At 43.7% G+C, this 18,465-nt stretch overlaps 13 non-coding genes across 13 annotated transcripts; all 13 read left to right on the forward strand.

Moving 5' to 3' along the window:
* The first annotated feature begins 36 nt into the window (after nucleotides 1-36).
* TRNAG-UCC (transfer RNA glycine (anticodon UCC)) lies at nucleotides 37-108 on the forward strand. The gene has a single exon. It is a non-coding gene; the product is annotated as a tRNA-Gly (tRNA).
* Nucleotides 109-1,007: 899 nt separating this feature from the next.
* TRNAG-UCC (transfer RNA glycine (anticodon UCC)) lies at nucleotides 1,008-1,079 on the forward strand. Its single transcript has one exon. It is a non-coding gene; the product is annotated as a tRNA-Gly (tRNA).
* Nucleotides 1,080-2,580: 1,501 nt separating this feature from the next.
* On the forward strand, nucleotides 2,581-2,652 carry TRNAG-UCC (transfer RNA glycine (anticodon UCC)). The gene has a single exon. It is a non-coding gene; the product is annotated as a tRNA-Gly (tRNA).
* An 899-nt stretch (nucleotides 2,653-3,551) lies between these two features.
* On the forward strand, nucleotides 3,552-3,623 carry TRNAG-UCC (transfer RNA glycine (anticodon UCC)). Its single transcript has one exon. It is a non-coding gene; the product is annotated as a tRNA-Gly (tRNA).
* A 1,512-nt stretch (nucleotides 3,624-5,135) lies between these two features.
* Nucleotides 5,136-5,207, forward strand: TRNAG-UCC (transfer RNA glycine (anticodon UCC)). Its single transcript has one exon. It is a non-coding gene; the product is annotated as a tRNA-Gly (tRNA).
* An 899-nt stretch (nucleotides 5,208-6,106) lies between these two features.
* Nucleotides 6,107-6,178, forward strand: TRNAG-UCC (transfer RNA glycine (anticodon UCC)). Its single transcript has one exon. It is a non-coding gene; the product is annotated as a tRNA-Gly (tRNA).
* A 1,512-nt stretch (nucleotides 6,179-7,690) lies between these two features.
* On the forward strand, nucleotides 7,691-7,762 carry TRNAG-UCC (transfer RNA glycine (anticodon UCC)). The gene has a single exon. It is a non-coding gene; the product is annotated as a tRNA-Gly (tRNA).
* An 899-nt stretch (nucleotides 7,763-8,661) lies between these two features.
* On the forward strand, nucleotides 8,662-8,733 carry TRNAG-UCC (transfer RNA glycine (anticodon UCC)). Its single transcript has one exon. It is a non-coding gene; the product is annotated as a tRNA-Gly (tRNA).
* A 1,511-nt stretch (nucleotides 8,734-10,244) lies between these two features.
* TRNAG-UCC (transfer RNA glycine (anticodon UCC)) lies at nucleotides 10,245-10,316 on the forward strand. The gene has a single exon. It is a non-coding gene; the product is annotated as a tRNA-Gly (tRNA).
* Nucleotides 10,317-11,215: 899 nt separating this feature from the next.
* TRNAG-UCC (transfer RNA glycine (anticodon UCC)) lies at nucleotides 11,216-11,287 on the forward strand. The gene has a single exon. It is a non-coding gene; the product is annotated as a tRNA-Gly (tRNA).
* A 2,483-nt stretch (nucleotides 11,288-13,770) lies between these two features.
* On the forward strand, nucleotides 13,771-13,842 carry TRNAG-UCC (transfer RNA glycine (anticodon UCC)). Its single transcript has one exon. It is a non-coding gene; the product is annotated as a tRNA-Gly (tRNA).
* Nucleotides 13,843-15,343: 1,501 nt separating this feature from the next.
* Nucleotides 15,344-15,415, forward strand: TRNAG-UCC (transfer RNA glycine (anticodon UCC)). Its single transcript has one exon. It is a non-coding gene; the product is annotated as a tRNA-Gly (tRNA).
* Nucleotides 15,416-16,314: 899 nt separating this feature from the next.
* TRNAG-UCC (transfer RNA glycine (anticodon UCC)) lies at nucleotides 16,315-16,386 on the forward strand. The gene has a single exon. It is a non-coding gene; the product is annotated as a tRNA-Gly (tRNA).
* Nucleotides 16,387-18,465: the final 2,079 nt, after the last annotated feature.

The following is an 18,465-nucleotide window of genomic DNA, read 5'->3' on the forward strand; positions in this document are numbered from 1 at the left end:
CGTAATGTTTAGAACCGAGAGCATACAGATCATAGGGCGTTGGTGGTATAGTGGTGAGCATAGCTGCCTTCCAAGCAGTTGACCTGGGTTCGATTCCCGGCCAACGCAGTACAAATACTTATATATTCTGCAAGCTGGATATATTTTAATGCAATATGTCACAAAATGGAAATATCATGAACAGATTAATCAGCCAGATATAAAAAAATAAACAAATACGTAGGCAAACATCTCGATCGCCCCTTCTGCTATATTCATTGCCCTAATATATGATAAGTTCCATAAAGCAGAGTCACCACTCACATGTGCTGGTAATAAATATGTTACAGTGGGCAGACAATGAAAGGGCTGAGGCCCGACCAGACATTATAACTCCAGCATCTCTATGTTAAAAAGCATTTCTAGGCAATATCTAGCCTCTGAAAAAAATATGCAAGATCCACCGATAAATCTGGCAAAAGTCACTAACATTTTGGGCATACTTGTGCTCTCACCTGAATGTAGCGCCACCTTGTAGCCATCGGAGGTAATTGCAGCTCACAAAATGTTTCATAAGAGGGCAAGTTGAGAGGAATCCAAGAGGCAGATGTCCATAGAAAGAGCCTCTGACTACAGCAGGAAGGTTGGATGCTTCAAATTTGCATAGTTTCCTGTCCAACGTCCTCTCACGTCCCGAACGCCCACGTCACTCCACTGAATGCTCCTCATCTGCATAAAGAGAACACTTTCACAGAGGAGCAGAGTGGCGCAGCGGAAGCGTGCTGGGCCCATAACCCAGAGGTCGATGGATCAAAACCATCCTCTGCTAAATTTGCTTTATTTTCCTTCCAAGGACCAAGCTGTCATTTCCACGCTGCCAGAAAGGAAAAGCGCAAGCTTGCGCCAGCTATGTGAGAAAAGACTTCTCAACTATCTGTGTCTGCTGAAATACAAGAGAGGGATCGTCAAAGGATCCACCCTTTACTTTGAAAGTAAAGAGACACAATAATAAGCATAAATTACAGAGGGCGTTGGTGGTATAGTGGTGAGCATAGCTGCCTTCCAAGCAGTTGACCCGGGTTCGATTCCCGGCCAACGCAGTGCAAATACTTATGTATTCTGCAAGCAGGATATATTTTAGTTCAACATGTCACAAAATGGAAATATCATGAACAGATTAATCAGCCATATATATAGAAATTAAAAAATACGTAGGCAAACATCTCAATCGCCCCTTCTGCTATATTCATTGTCCTAATATATGATAAGTTTCATAAAGCAGAGTCGCCATTCACATGTGCTGGTAATAAATATGTTATTTTGGGCAGGCAATGAAAGGGCTGAGGCCCGACCAGACTTTATACCTCCAGCATCTCTATGTTAAAAAGCATTTCTAGGCAATTTCTAGCCTCTGAAAAAAATATGCAAGACCCACCGATAAATCTGGCCAAAGTCCGTAACATTTTTGCATACTTGTGCTCTGACCTGAATGTAGCGCCACCTCGTAGCTGTCGAAGGTAACTGCAGCTCACAAAATGTTTTATCAGAAGGCAAGTTGAGAGGAATCCAAGAGGCAGATGTCCATGGAAAGAGCCTCTCACTGCAGCAGGAAGGTTGGATGCTTGAAATTTGCATAGTTTCCTGTCCAACGTCCAGAACGCTCCCAAACGCTCAAAAGCCTCGCCCTCACCGGGTAGATCTCTGGCTCCCAGGTAAAGCCAAATCCTGAGCATGTTAGCGCTAGTATCACAGAGAGAGATATAGAGGGTTCAAGAGCTGCTGTCTTGATAAATGTTTGAAACGGCTAGTGCCTGAGAGTGTCTGGCTTTCAGTTATGACTGATTGTGAGAGGGGAAGATTAAGTTTTTCTGCACCCAGCATGCCTTGCGATATACTTAGGCAAATGAGGTGAGAGCCCGACCAATCCCACTCTACTCTGCTGAATGCTCCTTATTTGCATAAAGAGAACACTTTCACAACGGAGCAGAGTGGCGCAGCGGAAGCGTGCTGGGCCCATAACCCAGAGGTCGATGGATCAAAACCATCCTCTGCTAATTTTGCTTGATTTTTCTTCCAAGGACCAAGCTGTCATTCCCAGGCTGCCAGCAAGTAAAAGCGCAAGCTTTTGCCAGCTATGTGAGAAAAGACTTCTCAACTATCTGTGTCTGCTGAAATACAAGAGAGGGATCGTAAAAGGATCCACCCTGTACTTTGAAAGTAAAGACACACAATAATAAGCATAAATGACTGGTGGGACCTTCAAACACTTTTCTGGGCATGCTTTGAATTTCATTCTTCCCTTTTAGTTGTGCTATTATCTATCTCCTGGGCATTTCCTGGAATGTTCTCTCTTTCTCTTCCCTGCTTTGCTTCCCATGCTGCATCTATATGTTCATATCTATTATTTGTACTACTGCTTTCCATTCTTCTCTTCCGCACAGCTTTGACCTTGGTTTCAGTCCCAGTTCCTTACCCTCTGCTAAAAACTTTCTACTGCTTTTCATGTTGGTATCTAAACCAAATGCACAGTTGAAGCTGGTGCAAGATAGACATTGCACTCAGGGTCGTAATGTTTAGAACCGAGAGCATACAGATCATAGGGCGTTGGTGGTATAGTGGTGAGCATAGCTGCCTTCCAAGCAGTTGACCCGGGTTCGATTCCCGGCCAACGCAGTACAAATACTTATATATTCTGCAAGCTGGATATATTTTAATGCAATATGTCACAAAATGGAAATATCATGAACAGATTAATCAGCCAGATATAAAAAAATAAACAAATACGTAGGCAAACATCTCGATCGCCCCTTCTGCTATATTCATTGCCCTAATATATGATAAGTTCCATAAAGCAGAGTCACCACTCACATGTGCTGGTAATAAATATGTTACAGTGGGCAGACAATGAAAGGGCTGAGGCCCGACCAGACATTATAACTCCAGCATCTCTATGTTAAAAAGCATTTCTAGGCAATATCTAGCCTCTGAAAAAAATATGCAAGATCCACCGATAAATCTGGCAAAAGTCACTAACATTTTGGGCATACTTGTGCTCTCACCTGAATGTAGCGCCACCTTGTAGCCATCGGAGGTAACTGCAGCTCACAAAATGTTTCATAAGAGGGCAAGTTGAGAGGAATCCAAGAGGCAGATGTCCATAGAAAGAGCCTCTGACTACAGCAGGAAGGTTGGATGCTTCAAATTTGCATAGTTTCCTGTCCAACGTCCTCTCACGTCCCGAACGCCCACGTCACTCCACTGAATGCTCCTCATCTGCATAAAGAGAACACTTTCACAGAGGAGCAGAGTGGCGCAGCGGAAGCGTGCTGGGCCCATAACCCAGAGGTCGATGGATCGAAACCATCCTCTGCTAAATTTGCTTTATTTTCCTTCCAAGGACCAAGCTGTCATTTCCACGCTGCCAGAAAGGAAAAGCGCAAGCTTGCGCCAGCTATGTGAGAAAAGACTTCTCAACTATCTGTGTCTGCTGAAATACAAGAGAGGGATCGTCAAAGGATCCACCCTTTACTTTGAAAGTAAAGAGACACAATAATAAGCATAAATGACAGAGGGCGTTGGTGGTATAGTGGTGAGCATAGCTGCCTTCCAAGCAGTTGACCCGGGTTCGATTCCCGGCCAACGCAGTGCAAATACTTATGTATTCTGCAAGCAGGATATATTTTAGTTCAACATGTCACAAAATGGAAATATCATGAACAGATTAATCAGCCATATATATAGAAATTAAAAAATACGTAGGCAAACATCTCAATCGCCCCTTCTGCTATATTCATTGTCCTAATATATGATAAGTTTCATAAAGCAGAGTCGCCATTCACATGTGCTGGTAATAAATATGTTATTTTGGGCAGGCAATGAAAGGGCTGAGGCCCGACCAGACATTATACCTCCAGCATCTCTATGTTAAAAAGCATTTCTAGGCAATTTCTAGCCTCTGAAAAAAATATGCAAGACCCACCGATAAATCTGGCCAAAGTCCGTAACATTTTTGCATACTTGTGCTCTGACCTGAATGTAGCGCCACCTCGTAGCTGTCGAAGGTAACTGCAGCTCACAAAATGTTTTATCAGAAGGCAAGTTGAGAGGAATCCAAGAGGCAGATGTCCATGGAAAGAGCCTCTCACTGCAGCAGGAAGGTTGGATGCTTGAAATTTGCATAGTTTCCTGTCCAACGTCCAGAACGCTCCCAAACGCTCAAAAGCCTCACACCGGGCAAGCCCTCACCGGGTAGATCTCTGGCTCCCAGGTAAAGCCAAATCCTGAGCATGTTAGCGCTAGTATCACAGAGAGAGATATAGAGGGTTCAAGAGCTGCTGTCTTGATAAATGTTTGAAACGGCTAGTGCCTGAGAGTGTCTGGCTTTCAGTTACGACTGATTGTGAGAGGGGAAGATTAAGTTTTTCTGCACCCAGCATGCCTTGCGATATACTTAGGCAAATGAGGTGAGAGCCCGACCAATCCCACTCTACTCTGCTGAATGCTCCTTATTTGCATAAAGAGAACACTTTCACAACGGAGCAGAGTGGCGCAGCGGAAGCGTGCTGGGCCCATAACCCAGAGGTCGATGGATCGAAACCATCCTCTGCTAATTTTGCTTGATTTTTCTTCCAAGGACCAAGCTGTCATTCCCAGGCTGCCAGCAAGTAAAAGCGCAAGCTTTTGCCAGCTATGTGAGAAAAGACTTCTCAACTATCTGTGTCTGCTGAAATACAAGAGAGGGATCGTAAAAGGATCCACCCTGTACTTTGAAAGTAAAGACACACAATAATAAGCATAAATGACTGGTGGGACCTTCAAACACTTTTCTGGGCATGCTTTGAATTTCATTCTTCCCTTTTAGTTGTGCTATTATCTATCTCCTGGGCATTTCCTGGAATGTTCTCTCTTTCTCTTCCCTGCTTTGCTTCCCATGCTGCATCTATATGTTCATATCTATTATTTGTATTACTGCTTTCCATTCTTCTCTTCCGCACAGCTTTGACCTTGGTTTCAGTCCCAGTTCCTTACCCTCTGCTAAAAACTTTCTACTGCTTTTCATGTTGGTATCTAAACCAAATGCACAGTTGAAGCTGGTGCAAGATAGACATTGCACTCAGGGTCGTAATGTTTAGAACCGAGAGCATACAGATCATAGGGCGTTGGTGGTATAGTGGTGAGCATAGCTGCCTTCCAAGCAGTTGACCTGGGTTCGATTCCCGGCCAACGCAGTACAAATACTTATATATTCTGCAAGCTGGATATATTTTAATGCAATATGTCACAAAAAGGAAATATCATGAACAGATTAATCAGCCAGATATAAAAAAATAAACAAATACGTAGGCAAACATCTCGATCGCCCCTTCTGCTATATTCATTGCCCTAATATATGATAAGTTCCATAAAGCAGAGTCACCACTCACATGTGCTGGTAATAAATATGTTACAGTGGGCAGACAATGAAAGGGCTGAGGCCCGACCAGACATTATAACTCCAGCATCTCTATGTTAAAAAGCATTTCTAGGCAATATCTAGCCTCTGAAAAAAATATGCAAGATCCACCGATAAATCTGGCAAAAGTCACTAACATTTTGGGCATACTTGTGCTCTCACCTGAATGTAGCGCCACCTTGTAGCCATCGGAGGTAATTGCAGCTCACAAAATGTTTCATAAGAGGGCAAGTTGAGAGGAATCCAAGAGGCAGATGTCCATAGAAAGAGCCTCTGACTACAGCAGGAAGGTTGGATGCTTCAAATTTGCATAGTTTCCTGTCCAACGTCCTCTCACGTCCCGAATGCCCACGTCACTCCACTGAATGCTCCTCATCTGCATAAAGAGAACACTTTCACAGAGGAGCAGAGTGGCGCAGCGGAAGCGTGCTGGGCCCATAACCCAGAGGTCGATGGATCGAAACCATCCTCTGCTAAATTTGCTTTATTTTCCTTCCAAGGACCAAGCTGTCATTTCCACGCTGCCAGAAAGGAAAAGCGCAAGCTTGCGCCAGCTATGTGAGAAAAGACTTCTCAACTATCTGTGTCTGCTGAAATACAAGAGAGGGATCGTCAAAGGATCCACCCTTTACTTTGAAAGTAAAGAGACACAATAATAAGCATAAATGACAGAGGGCGTTGGTGGTATAGTGGTGAGCATAGCTGCCTTCCAAGCAGTTGACCCGGGTTCGATTCCCGGCCAACGCAGTGCAAATACTTATGTATTCTGCAAGCAGGATATATTTTAGTTCAACATGTCACAAAATGGAAATATCATGAACAGATTAATCAGCCATATATATAGAAATTAAAAAATACGTAGGCAAACATCTCAATCGCCCCTTCTGCTATATTCATTGTCCTAATATATGATAAGTTTCATAAAGCAGAGTCGCCATTCACATGTGCTGGTAATAAATATGTTATTTTGGGCAGGCAATGAAAGGGCTGAGGCCCGACCAGACATTATACCTCCAGCATCTCTATGTTAAAAAGCATTTCTAGGCAATTTCTAGCCTCTGAAAAAAATATGCAAGACCCACCGATAAATCTGGCCAAAGTCCGTAACATTTTTGCATACTTGTGCTCTGACCTGAATGTAGCGCCACCTCGTAGCTGTCGAAGGTAACTGCAGCTCACAAAATGTTTTATCAGAAGGCAAGTTGAGAGGAATCCAAGAGGCAGATGTCCATGGAAAGAGCCTCTCACTGCAGCAGGAAGGTTGGATGCTTGAAATTTGCATAGTTTCCTGTCCAACGTCCAGAACGCTCCCAAACGCTCAAAAGCCTCACACCGGGCAAGCCCTCACCGGGTAGATCTCTGGCTCCCAGGTAAAGCCAAATCCTGAGCATGTTAGCGCTAGTATCACAGAGAGAGATATAGAGGGTTCAAGAGCTGCTGTCTTGATAAATGTTTGAAACGGCTAGTGCCTGAGAGTGTCTGGCTTTCAGTTATGACTGATTGTGAGAGGGGAAGATTAAGTTTTTCTGCACCCAGCATGCCTTGCGATATACTTAGGCAAATGAGGTGAGAGCCCGACCAATCCCACTCTACTCTGCTGAATGCTCCTTATTTGCATAAAGAGAACACTTTCACAACGGAGCAGAGTGGCGCAGCGGAAGCGTGCTGGGCCCATAACCCAGAGGTCGATGGATCGAAACCATCCTCTGCTAATTTTGCTTGATTTTTCTTCCAAGGACCAAGCTGTCATTCCCAGGCTGCCAGCAAGTAAAAGCGCAAGCTTTTGCCAGCTATGTGAGAAAAGACTTCTCAACTATCTGTGTCTGCTGAAATACAAGAGAGGGATCGTAAAAGGATCCACCCTGTACTTTGAAAGTAAAGACACACAATAATAAGCATAAATGACTGGTGGGACCTTCAAACACTTTTCTGGGCATGCTTTTAATTTCATTCTTCCCTTTTAGTTGTGCTATTATCTATCTCCTGGGCATTTCCTGGAATGTTCTCTCTTTCTCTTCCCTGCTTTGCTTCCCATGCTGCATCTATATGTTCATATCTATTATTTGTACTACTGCTTTCCATTCTTCTCTTCCGCACAGCTTTGACCTTGGTTTCAATCCCAGTTCCTTACCCTCTGCTAAAAACTTTCTACTGCTTTTCATGTTGGTATCTAAACCAAATGCACCGTTGAAGCTGGTGCAAGATAGACATTGCACTCAGGGTCGTAATGTTTAGAACCGAGAGCATACAGATCATAGGGCGTTGGTGGTATAGTGGTGAGCATAGCTGCCTTCCAAGCAGTTGACCCGGGTTTGATTCCCGGCCAACGCAGTACAAATACTTATATATTCTGCAAGCTGGATATATTTTAATGCAATATGTCACAAAATGGAAATATCATGAACAGATTAATCAGCCAGATATAAAAAAATAAACAAATACGTAGGCAAACATCTCGATCGCCCCTTCTGCTATATTCATTGCCCTAATATATGATAAGTTCCATAAAGCAGAGTCACCACTCACATGTGCTGGTAATAAATATGTTACAGTGGGCAGACAATGAAAGGGCTGAGGCCCGACCAGACATTATAACTCCAGCATCTCTATGTTAAAAAGCATTTCTAGGCAATATCTAGCCTCTGAAAAAAATATGCAAGATCCACCGATAAATCTGGCAAAAGTCACTAACATTTTGGGCATACTTGTGCTCTCACCTGAATGTAGCGCCACCTTGTAGCCATCGGAGGTAACTGCAGCTCACAAAATGTTTCATAAGAGGGCAAGTTGAGAGGAATCCAAGAGGCAGATGTCCATAGAAAGAGCCTCTGACTACAGCAGGAAGGTTGGATGCTTCAAATTTGCATAGTTTCCTGTCCAACGTCCTCTCACGTCCCGAACGCCCACGTCACTCCACTGAATGCTCCTCATCTGCATAAAGAGAACACTTTCACAGAGGAGCAGAGTGGCGCAGCGGAAGCGTGCTGGGCCCATAACCCAGAGGTCGATGGATCGAAACCATCCTCTGCTAAATTTGCTTTATTTTCCTTCCAAGGACCAAGCTGTCATTTCCACGCTGCCAGAAAGGAAAAGCGCAAGCTTGCGCCAGCTATGTGAGAAAAGACTTCTCAACTATCTGTGTCTGCTGAAATACAAGAGAGGGATCGTCAAAGGATCCACCCTTTACTTTGAAAGTAAAGAGACACAATAATAAGCATAAATGACAGAGGGCGTTGGTGGTATAGTGGTGAGCATAGCTGCCTTCCAAGCAGTTGACCCGGGTTCGATTCCCGGCCAACGCAGTGCAAATACTTATGTATTCTGCAAGCAGGATATATTTTAGTTCAACATGTCACAAAATGGAAATATCATGAACAGATTAATCAGCCATATATATAGAAATTAAAAAATACGTAGGCAAACATCTCAATCGCCCCTTCTGCTATATTCATTGTCCTAATATATGATAAGTTTCATAAAGCAGAGTCGCCATTCACATGTGCTGGTAATAAATATGTTATTTTGGGCAGGCAATGAAAGCCTGAGGCCCGACCAGACATTATACCTCCAGCATCTCTATGTTAAAAAGCATTTCTAGGCAATTTCTAGCCTCTGAAAAAAATATGCAAGACCCACCGATAAATCTGGCCAAAGTCCGTAACATTTTTGCATACTTGTGCTCTGACCTGAATGTAGCGCCACCTCGTAGCTGTCGAAGGTAACTGCAGCTCACAAAATGTTTTATCAGAAGGCAAGTTGAGAGGAATCCAAGAGGCAGATGTCCATGGAAAGAGCCTCTCACTGCAGCAGGAAGGTTGGATGCTTGAAATTTGCATAGTTTCCTGTCCAACGTCCACAACGCTCCCAAACGCTCAAAAGCCTCACACCGGGCAAGCCCTCACCGGGTAGATCTCTGGCTCCCAGGTAAAGCCAAATCCTGAGCATGTTAGCGCTAGTATCACAGAGAGAGATATAGAGGGTTCAAGAGCTGCTGTCTTGATAAATGTTTGAAACGGCTAGTGCCTGAGAGTGTCTGGCTTTCAGTTATGACTGATTGTGAGAGGGGAAGATTAAGTTTTTCTGCACCCAGCATGCCTTGCGATATACTTAGGCAAATGAGGTGAGAGCCCGACCAATCCTACTCTACTCTGCTGAATGCTCCTTATTTGCATAAAGAGAACACTTTCACAACAGAGCAGAGTGGCGCAGCGGAAGCGTGCTGGGCCCATAACCCAGAGGTCGATGGATCGAAACCATCCTCTGCTAATTTTGCTTGATTTTTCTTCCAAGGACCAAGCTGTCATTCCCAGGCTGCCAGCAAGTAAAAGCGCAAGCTTTTGCCAGCTATGTGAGAAAAGACTTCTCAACTATCTGTGTCTGCTGAAATACAAGAGAGGGATCGTAAAAGGATCCACCCTGTACTTTGAAAGTAAAGACACACAATAATAAGCATAAATGACTGGTGGGACCTTCAAACACTTTTCTGGGCATGCTTTGAATTTCATTCTTCCCTTTTAGTTGTGCTATTATCTATCTCCTGGGCATTTCCTGGAATGTTCTCTCTTTCTCTTCCCTGCTTTGCTTCCCATGCTGCATCTATATGTTCATATCTATTATTTGTACTACTGCTTTCCATTCTTCTCTTCCGCACAGCTTTGACCTTGGTTTCAATCCCAGTTCCTTACCCTCTGCTAAAAACTTTCTACTGCTTTTCATGTTGGTATCTAAACCAAATGCATCGTTGAAGCTGGTGCAAGATAGACATTGCACTCAGGGTCGTAATGTTTAGATCCGAGAGCATACAGATCATAGGGCGTTGGTGGTATAGTGGTGAGCATAGCTGCCTTCCAAGCAGTTGACCCGGGTTCGATTCCCGGCCAACGCAGTACAAATACTTATATATTCTGCAAGCTGGATATATTTTAATGCAATATGTCACAAAATGGAAATATCATGAACAGATTAATCAGCCAGATATAAAAAAATAAACAAATACGTAGGCAAACATCTCGATCGCCCCTTCTGCTATATTCATTGCCCTAATATATGATAAGTTCCATAAAGCAGAGTCACCACTCACATGTGCTGGTAATAAATATGTTACAGTGGGCAGACAATGAAAGGGCTGAGGCCCGACCAGACATTATAACTCCAGCATCTCTATGTTAAAAAGCATTTCTAGGCAATATCTAGCCTCTGAAAAAAATATGCAAGATCCACCGATAAATCTGGCAAAAGTCACTAACATTTTGGGCATACTTGTGCTCTCACCTGAATGTAGCGCCACCTTGTAGCTATCGGAGGTAACTGCAGCTCACAAAATGTTTCATAAGAGGGCAAGTTGAGAGGAATCCAAGAGGCAGATGTCCATAGAAAGAGCCTCTGACTACAGCAGGAAGGTTGGATGCTTCAAATTTGCATAGTTTCCTGTCCAACGTCCTCTCACGTCCCGAACGCCCACGTCACTCCACTGAATGCTCCTCATCTGCATAAAGAGAACACTTTCACAGAGGAGCAGAGTGGCGCAGCGGAAGCGTGCTGGGCCCATAACCCAGAGGTCGATGGATCGAAACCATCCTCTGCTAAATTTGCTTTATTTTCCTTCCAAGGACCAAGCTGTCATTTCCACGCTGCCAGAAAGGAAAAGCGCAAGCTTGCGCCAGCTATGTGAGAAAAGACTTCTCAACTATCTGTGTCTGCTGAAATACAAGAGAGGGATCGTCAAAGGATCCACCCTTTACTTTGAAAGTAAAGAGACACAATAATAAGCATAAATGACAGAGGGCGTTGGTGGTATAGTGGTGAGCATAGCTGCCTTCCAAGCAGTTGACCCGGGTTCGATTCCCGGCCAACGCAGTGCAAATACTTATGTATTCTGCAAGCAGGATATATTTTAGTTCAACATGTCACAAAATGGAAATATCATGAACAGATTAATCAGCCATATATATAGAAATTAAAAAATACGTAGGCAAACATCTCAATCGCCCCTTCTGCTATATTCATTGTCCTAATATATGATAAGTTTCATAAAGCAGAGTCGCCATTCACATGTGCTGGTAATAAATATGTTATTTTGGGCAGGCAATGAAAGGGCTGAGGCCCGACCAGACATTATACCTCCAGCATCTCTATGTTAAAAAGCATTTCTAGGCAATTTCTAGCCTCTGAAAAAAATATGCAAGACCCACCGATAAATCTGGCCAAAGTCCGTAACATTTTTGCATACTTGTGCTCTGACCTGAATGTAGCGCCACCTCGTAGCTGTCGAAGGTAACTGCAGCTCACAAAATGTTTTATCAGAAGGCAAGTTGAGAGGAATCCAAGAGGCAGATGTCCATGGAAAGAGCCTCTCACTGCAGCAGGAAGGTTGGATGCTTGAAATTTGCATAGTTTCCTGTCCAACGTCCACAACGCTCCCAAACGCTCAAAAGCCTCACACCGGGCAAGCCCTCACCGGGTAGATCTCTGGCTCCCAGGTAAAGCCAAATCCTGAGCATGTTAGCGCCAGTATCACAGAGAGAGATATAGAGGGTTCAAGAGCTGCTGTCTTGATAAATGTTTGAAACGGCTAGTGCCTGAGAGTGTCTGGCTTTCAGTTATGACTGATTGTGAGAGGGGAAGATTAAGTTTTTCTGCACCCAGCATGCCTTGCGATATACTTAGGCAAATGAGGTGAGAGCCCGACCAATCCCACTCTACTCTGCTGAATGCTCCTTATTTGCATAAAGAGAACACTTTCACAACGGAGCAGAGTGGCGCAGCGGAAGCGTGCTGGGCCCATAACCCAGAGGTCGATGGATCGAAACCATCCTCTGCTAATTTTGCTTGATTTTTCTTCCAAGGACCAAGCTGTCATTCCCAGGCTGCCAGCAAGTAAAAGCGCAAGCTTTTGCCAGCTATGTGAGAAAAGACTTCTCAACTATCTGTGTCTGCTGAAATACAAGAGAGGGATCGTAAAAGGATCCACCCTGTACTTTGAAAGTAAAGACACACAATAATAAGCATAAATGACTGGTGGGACCTTCAAACACTTTTCTGGGCATGCTTTGAATTTCATTCTTACCTTTTAGTTGTGCTATTATCTATCTCCTGGGCATTTCCTGGAATGTTCTCTCTTTCTCTTCCCTGCTTTGCTTCCCATGCTGCATCTATATGTTCATATCTATTATTTGTACTACTGCTTTCCATTCTTCTCTTCCGCACAGCTTTGACCTTGGTTTCAATCCCAGTTCCTTACCCTCTGCTAAAAACTTTCTACTGCTTTTCATGTTGGTATCTAAACCAAATGCACCGTTGAAGCTGGTGCAAGATAGACATTGCACTCAGGGTCGTAATGTTTAGAACCGAGAGCATACAGATCATAGGGCGTTGGTGGTATAGTGGTGAGCATAGCTGCCTTCCAAGCAGGTGACCCGGGTTCGATTCCCAGCCAACGCAGTACAAATACTTATATATTCTGCAAGCTGGATATATTTTAATGCAATATGTCACAAAATGGAAATATCATGAACAGATTAATCAGCCAGATATAAAAAAATAAACAAATACGTAGGCAAACATCTCGATCGCCCCTTCTGCTATATTCATTGCCCTAATATATGATAAGTTCCATAAAGCAGAGTCACCACTCACATGTGCTGGTAATAAATATGTTACAGTGGGCAGACAATGAAAGGGCTGAGGCCCGACCAGACATTATAACTCCAGCATCTCTATGTTAAAAAGCATTTCTAGGCAATATCTAGCCTCTGAAAAAAATATGCAAGATCCACCGATAAATCTGGCAAAAGTCACTAACATTTTGGGCATACTTGTGCTCTCACCTGAATGTAGCGCCACCTTGTAGCCATCGGAGGTAACTGCAGCTCACAAAATGTTTCATAAGAGGGCAAGTTGAGAGGAATCCAAGAGCCAGATGTCCATAGAAAGAGCCTCTGACTACAGCAGGAAGGTTGGATGCTTCAAATTTGCATAGTTTCCTGTCCAACGTCCTCTCACGTCCCGAACGCCCACGTCACTCCACTGAATGCTCCTCATCTGCATAAAGAGAACACTTTCACAGAGGAGCAGAGTGGCGCAGCGGAAGCGTGCTGGGCCCATAACCCAGAGGTCGATGGATCGAAACCATCCTCTGCTAAATTTGCTTTATTTTCCTTCCAAGGACCAAGCTGTCATTTCCACGCTGCCAGAAAGGAAAAGCGCAAGCTTGCGCCAGCTATGTGAGAAAAGACTTCTCAACTATCTGTGTCTGCTGAAATACAAGAGAGGGATCGTCAAAGGATCCACCCTTTACTTTGAAAGTAAAGAGACACAATAATAAGCATAAATGACAGAGGGCGTTGGTGGTATAGTGGTGAGCATAGCTGCCTTCCAAGCAGTTGACCCGGGTTTGATTCCCGGCCAACGCAGTGCAAATACTTATGTATTCTGCAAGCAGGATATATTTTAGTTCAACATGTCACAAAATGGAAATATCATGAACAGATTAATCAGCCATATATATAGAAATTAAAAAATACGTAGGCAAACATCTCAATCGCCCCTTCTGCTATATTCATTGTCCTAATATATGATAAGTTTCATAAAGCAGAGTCGCCATTCACATGTGCTGGTAATAAATATGTTATTTTGGGCAGGCAATGAAAGGGCTGAGGCCCGACCAGACTTTATACCTCCAGCATCTCTATGTTAAAAAGCATTTCTAGGCAATTTCTAGCCTCTGAAAAAAATATGCAAGACCCACCGATAAATCTGGCCAAAGTCCGTAACATTTTTGCATACTTGTGCTCTGACCTGAATGTAGCGCCACCTCGTAGCTGTCGAAGGTAACTGCAGCTCACAAAATGTTTTATCAGAAGGCAAGTTGAGAGGAATCCAAGAGGCAGATGTCCATGGAAAGAGCCTCTCACTGCAGCAGGAAGGTTGGATGCTTGAAATTTGCATAGTTTCCTGTCCAACGTCCAGAACGCTCCCAAACGCTCAAAAGCCTCGCCCTCACCGGGTAGAACTCTGGCTCCCAGGTAAAGCCAAATCCTGAGCATGTTAGCGCTAGTATCACAGAGAGAGATATAGAGGGTTCAAGAGCTGCTGTCTTGATAAATGTTTGAAACGGCTAGTGCCTGAGAGTGTCTGGCTTTCAGTTATGACTGATTGTGAGAGGGGAAGATTAAGTTTTTCTGCACCCAGCATGCCTTGCGATATACTTAGGCAAATGAGGTGAGAGCCCGACCAATCCCACTCTACTCTGCTGAATGCTCCTTATTTGCATAAAGAGAACACTTTCACAACGGAGCAGAGTGGTGCAGCGGAAGCGTGCTGGGCCCATAACCCAGAGGTCGATGGATCGAAACCATCCTCTGCTAATTTTGCTTGATTTTTCTTCCAAGGACCAAGCTGTCATTCCCAGGCTGCCAGCAAGTAAAAGCGCAAGCTTTTGCCAGCTATGTGAGAAAAGACTTCTCAACTATCTGTGTCTGCTGAAATACAAGAGAGGGATCGTAAAAGGATCCACCCTGTACTTTGAAAGTAAAGACACACAATAATAAGCATAAATGACTGGTGGGACCTTCAAACACTTTTCTGGGCATGCTTTGAATTTCATTCTTCCCTTTTAGTTGTGCTATTATCTATCTCCTGGGCATTTCCTGGAATGTTCTCTCTTTCTCTTCCCTGCTTTGCTTCCCATGCTGCATCTATATGTTCATATCTATTATTTGTACTACTGCTTTCCATTCTTCTCTTCCGCACAGCTTTGACCTTGGTTTCAGTCCCAGTTCCTTACCCTCTGCTAAAAACTTTCTACTGCTTTTCATGTTGGTATCTAAACCAAATGCACCGTTGAAGCTGGTGCAAGATAGACATTGCACTCAGGGTCGTAATGTTTAGAACCGAGAGCATACAGATCATAGGGCGTTGGTGGTATAGTGGTGAGCATAGCTGCCTTCCAAGCAGTTGACCTGGGTTCGATTCCCGGCCAACGCAGTACAAATACTTATATATTCTGCAAGCTGGATATATTTTAATGCAATATGTCACAAAATGGAAATATCATGAACAGATTAATCAGCCAGATATAAAAAAATAAACAAATACGTAGGCAAACATCTCGATCGCCCCTTCTGCTATATTCATTGCCCTAATATATGATAAGTTCCATAAAGCAGAGTCACCACTCACATGTGCTGGTAATAAATATGTTACAGTGGGCAGACAATGAAAGGGCTGAGGCCCGACCAGACATTATAACTCCAGCATCTCTATGTTAAAAAGCATTTCTAGGCAATATCTAGCCTCTGAAAAAAATATGCAAGATCCACCGATAAATCTGGCAAAAGTCACTAACATTTTGGGCATACTTGTGCTCTCACCTGAATGTAGCGCCACCTTGTAGCCATCGGAGGTAATTGCAGCTCACAAAATGTTTCATAAGAGGGCAAGTTGAGAGGAATCCAAGAGGCAGATGTCCATAGAAAGAGCCTCTGACTACAGCAGGAAGGTTGGATGCTTCAAATTTGCATAGTTTCCTGTCCAACGTCCTCTCACGTCCCGAACGCCCACGTCACTCCACTGAATGCTCCTCATCTGCATAAAGAGAACACTTTCACAGAGGAGCAGAATGGCGCAGCGGAAGCGTGCTGGGCCCATAACCCAGAGGTCGATGGATCAAAACCATCCTCTGCTAAATTTGCTTTATTTTCCTTCCAAGGACCAAGCTGTCATTTCCACGCTGCCAGAAAGGAAAAGCGCAAGCTTGCGCCAGCTATGTGAGAAAAGACTTCTCAACTATCTGTGTCTGCTGAAATACAAGAGAGGGATCGTCAAAGGATCCACCCTTTACTTTGAAAGTAAAGAGACACAATAATAAGCATAAATGACAGAGGGCGTTGGTGGTATAGTGGTGAGCATAGCTGCCTTCCAAGCAGTTGACCCGGGTTCGATTGCCGGCCAACGCAGTGCAAATACTTATGTATTCTGCAAGCAGGATATATTTTAGTTCAACATGTCACAAAATGGAAATATCATGAACAGATTAATCAGCCATATATATAGAAATTAAAAAATACGTAGGCAAACATCTCAATCGCCCCTTCTGCTATATTCATTGTCCTAATATATGATAAGTTTCATAAAGCAGAGTCGCCATTCACATGTGCTGGTAATAAATATGTTATTTTGGGCAGGCAATGAAAGGGCTGAGGCCCGACCAGACTTTATACCTCCAGCATCTCTATGTTAAAAAGCATTTCTAGGCAATTTCTAGCCTCTGAAAAAAATATGCAAGACCCACCGATAAATCTGGCCAAAGTCCGTAACATTTTTGCATACTTGTGCTCTGACCTGAATGTAGCGCCACCTCGTAGCTGTCGAAGGTAACTGCAGCTCACAAAATGTTTTATCAGAAGGCAAGTTGAGAGGAATCCAAGAGGCAGATGTCCATGGAAAGAGCCTCTCACTGCAGCAGGAAGGTTGGATGCTTGAAATTTGCATAGTTTCCTGTCCAACGTCCAGAACGCTCCCAAACGCTCAAAAGCCTCGCCCTCACCGGGTAGATCTCTGGCTCCCAGGTAAAGCCAAATCCTGAGCATGTTAGCGCTAGTATCACAGAGAGAGATATAGAGGGTTCAAGAGCTGCTGTCTTGATAAATGTTTGAAACGGCTAGTGCCTGAGAGTGTCTGTCTTTCAGTTATGACTGATTGTGAGAGGGGAAGATTAAGTTTTTCTGCACCCAGCATGCCTTGCGATATACTTAGGCAAATGAGGTGAGAGCCCGACCAATCCCACTCTACTCTGCTGAATGCTCCTTATTTGCATAAAGAGAACACTTTCACAACGGAGCAGAGTGGCGCAGCGGAAGCGTGCTGGGCCCATAACCCAGAGGTCGATGGATCGAAACCATCCTCTGCTAATTTTGCTTGATTTTTCTTCCAAGGACCAAGCTGTCATTCCCAGGCTGCCAGCAAGTAAAAGCGCAAGCTTTTGCCAGCTATGTGAGAAAAGACTTCTCAACTATCTGTGTCTGCTGAAATACAAGAGAGGGATCGTAAAAGGATCCACCCTGTACTTTGAAAGTAAAGACACACAATAATAAGCATAAATGACTGGTGGGACCTTCAAACACTTTTCTGGGCATGCTTTGAATTTCATTCTTCCCTTTTAGTTGTGCTATTATCTATCTCCTGGGCATTTCCTGGAATGTTCTCTCTTTCTCTTCCCTGCTTTGCTTCCCATGCTGCATCTATATGTTCATATCTATTATTTGTACTACTGCTTTCCATTCTTCTCTTCCGCACAGCTTTGACCTTGGTTTCAGTCCCAGTTCCTTACCCTCTGCTAAAAACTTTCTACTGCTTTTCATGTTGGTATCTAAACCAAATGCACAGTTGAAGCTGGTGCAAGATAGACATTGCACTCAGGGTTGTAATATTTAGAACCGAGAGCATACAGATCATAGGGCGTTGGTGGTATAGTGGTGAGCATAGCTGCCTTCCAAGCCATTGACCTGGGTTCGATTCCCGGCCAACGCAGTACAAATACTTATATATTCTGCAAGCTGGATATATTTTAATGCAATATGTCACAAAATGGAAATATCATGAACAGATTAATCAGCCAGATATAAAAAAATAAACAAATACGTAGGCAAACATCTCGATCGCCCCTTCTGCTATATTCATTGCCCTAATATATGATAAGTTCCATAAAGCAGAGTCACCACTCACATGTGCTGGTAATAAATATGTTACAGTGGGCAGACAATGAAAGGGCTGAGGCCCGACCAGACATTATAACTCCAGCATCTCTATGTTAAAAAGCATTTCTAGGCAATATCTAGCCTCTGAAAAAAATATGCAAGATCCACCGATAAATCTGGCAAAAGTCACTAACATTTTGGGCATACTTGTGCTCTCACCTGAATGTAGCGCCACCTTGTAGCCATCGGAGGTAATTGCAGCTCACAAAATGTTTCATAAGAGGGCAAGTTGAGAGGAATCCAAGAGGCAGATGTCCATAGAAAGAGCCTCTGACTACA

Source organism: Lissotriton helveticus, chromosome 11 (genome assembly GCF_964261635.1).
Source record: "Lissotriton helveticus chromosome 11, aLisHel1.1, whole genome shotgun sequence".
Taxonomy (NCBI): Eukaryota; Metazoa; Chordata; class Amphibia; order Caudata; family Salamandridae; genus Lissotriton; species Lissotriton helveticus.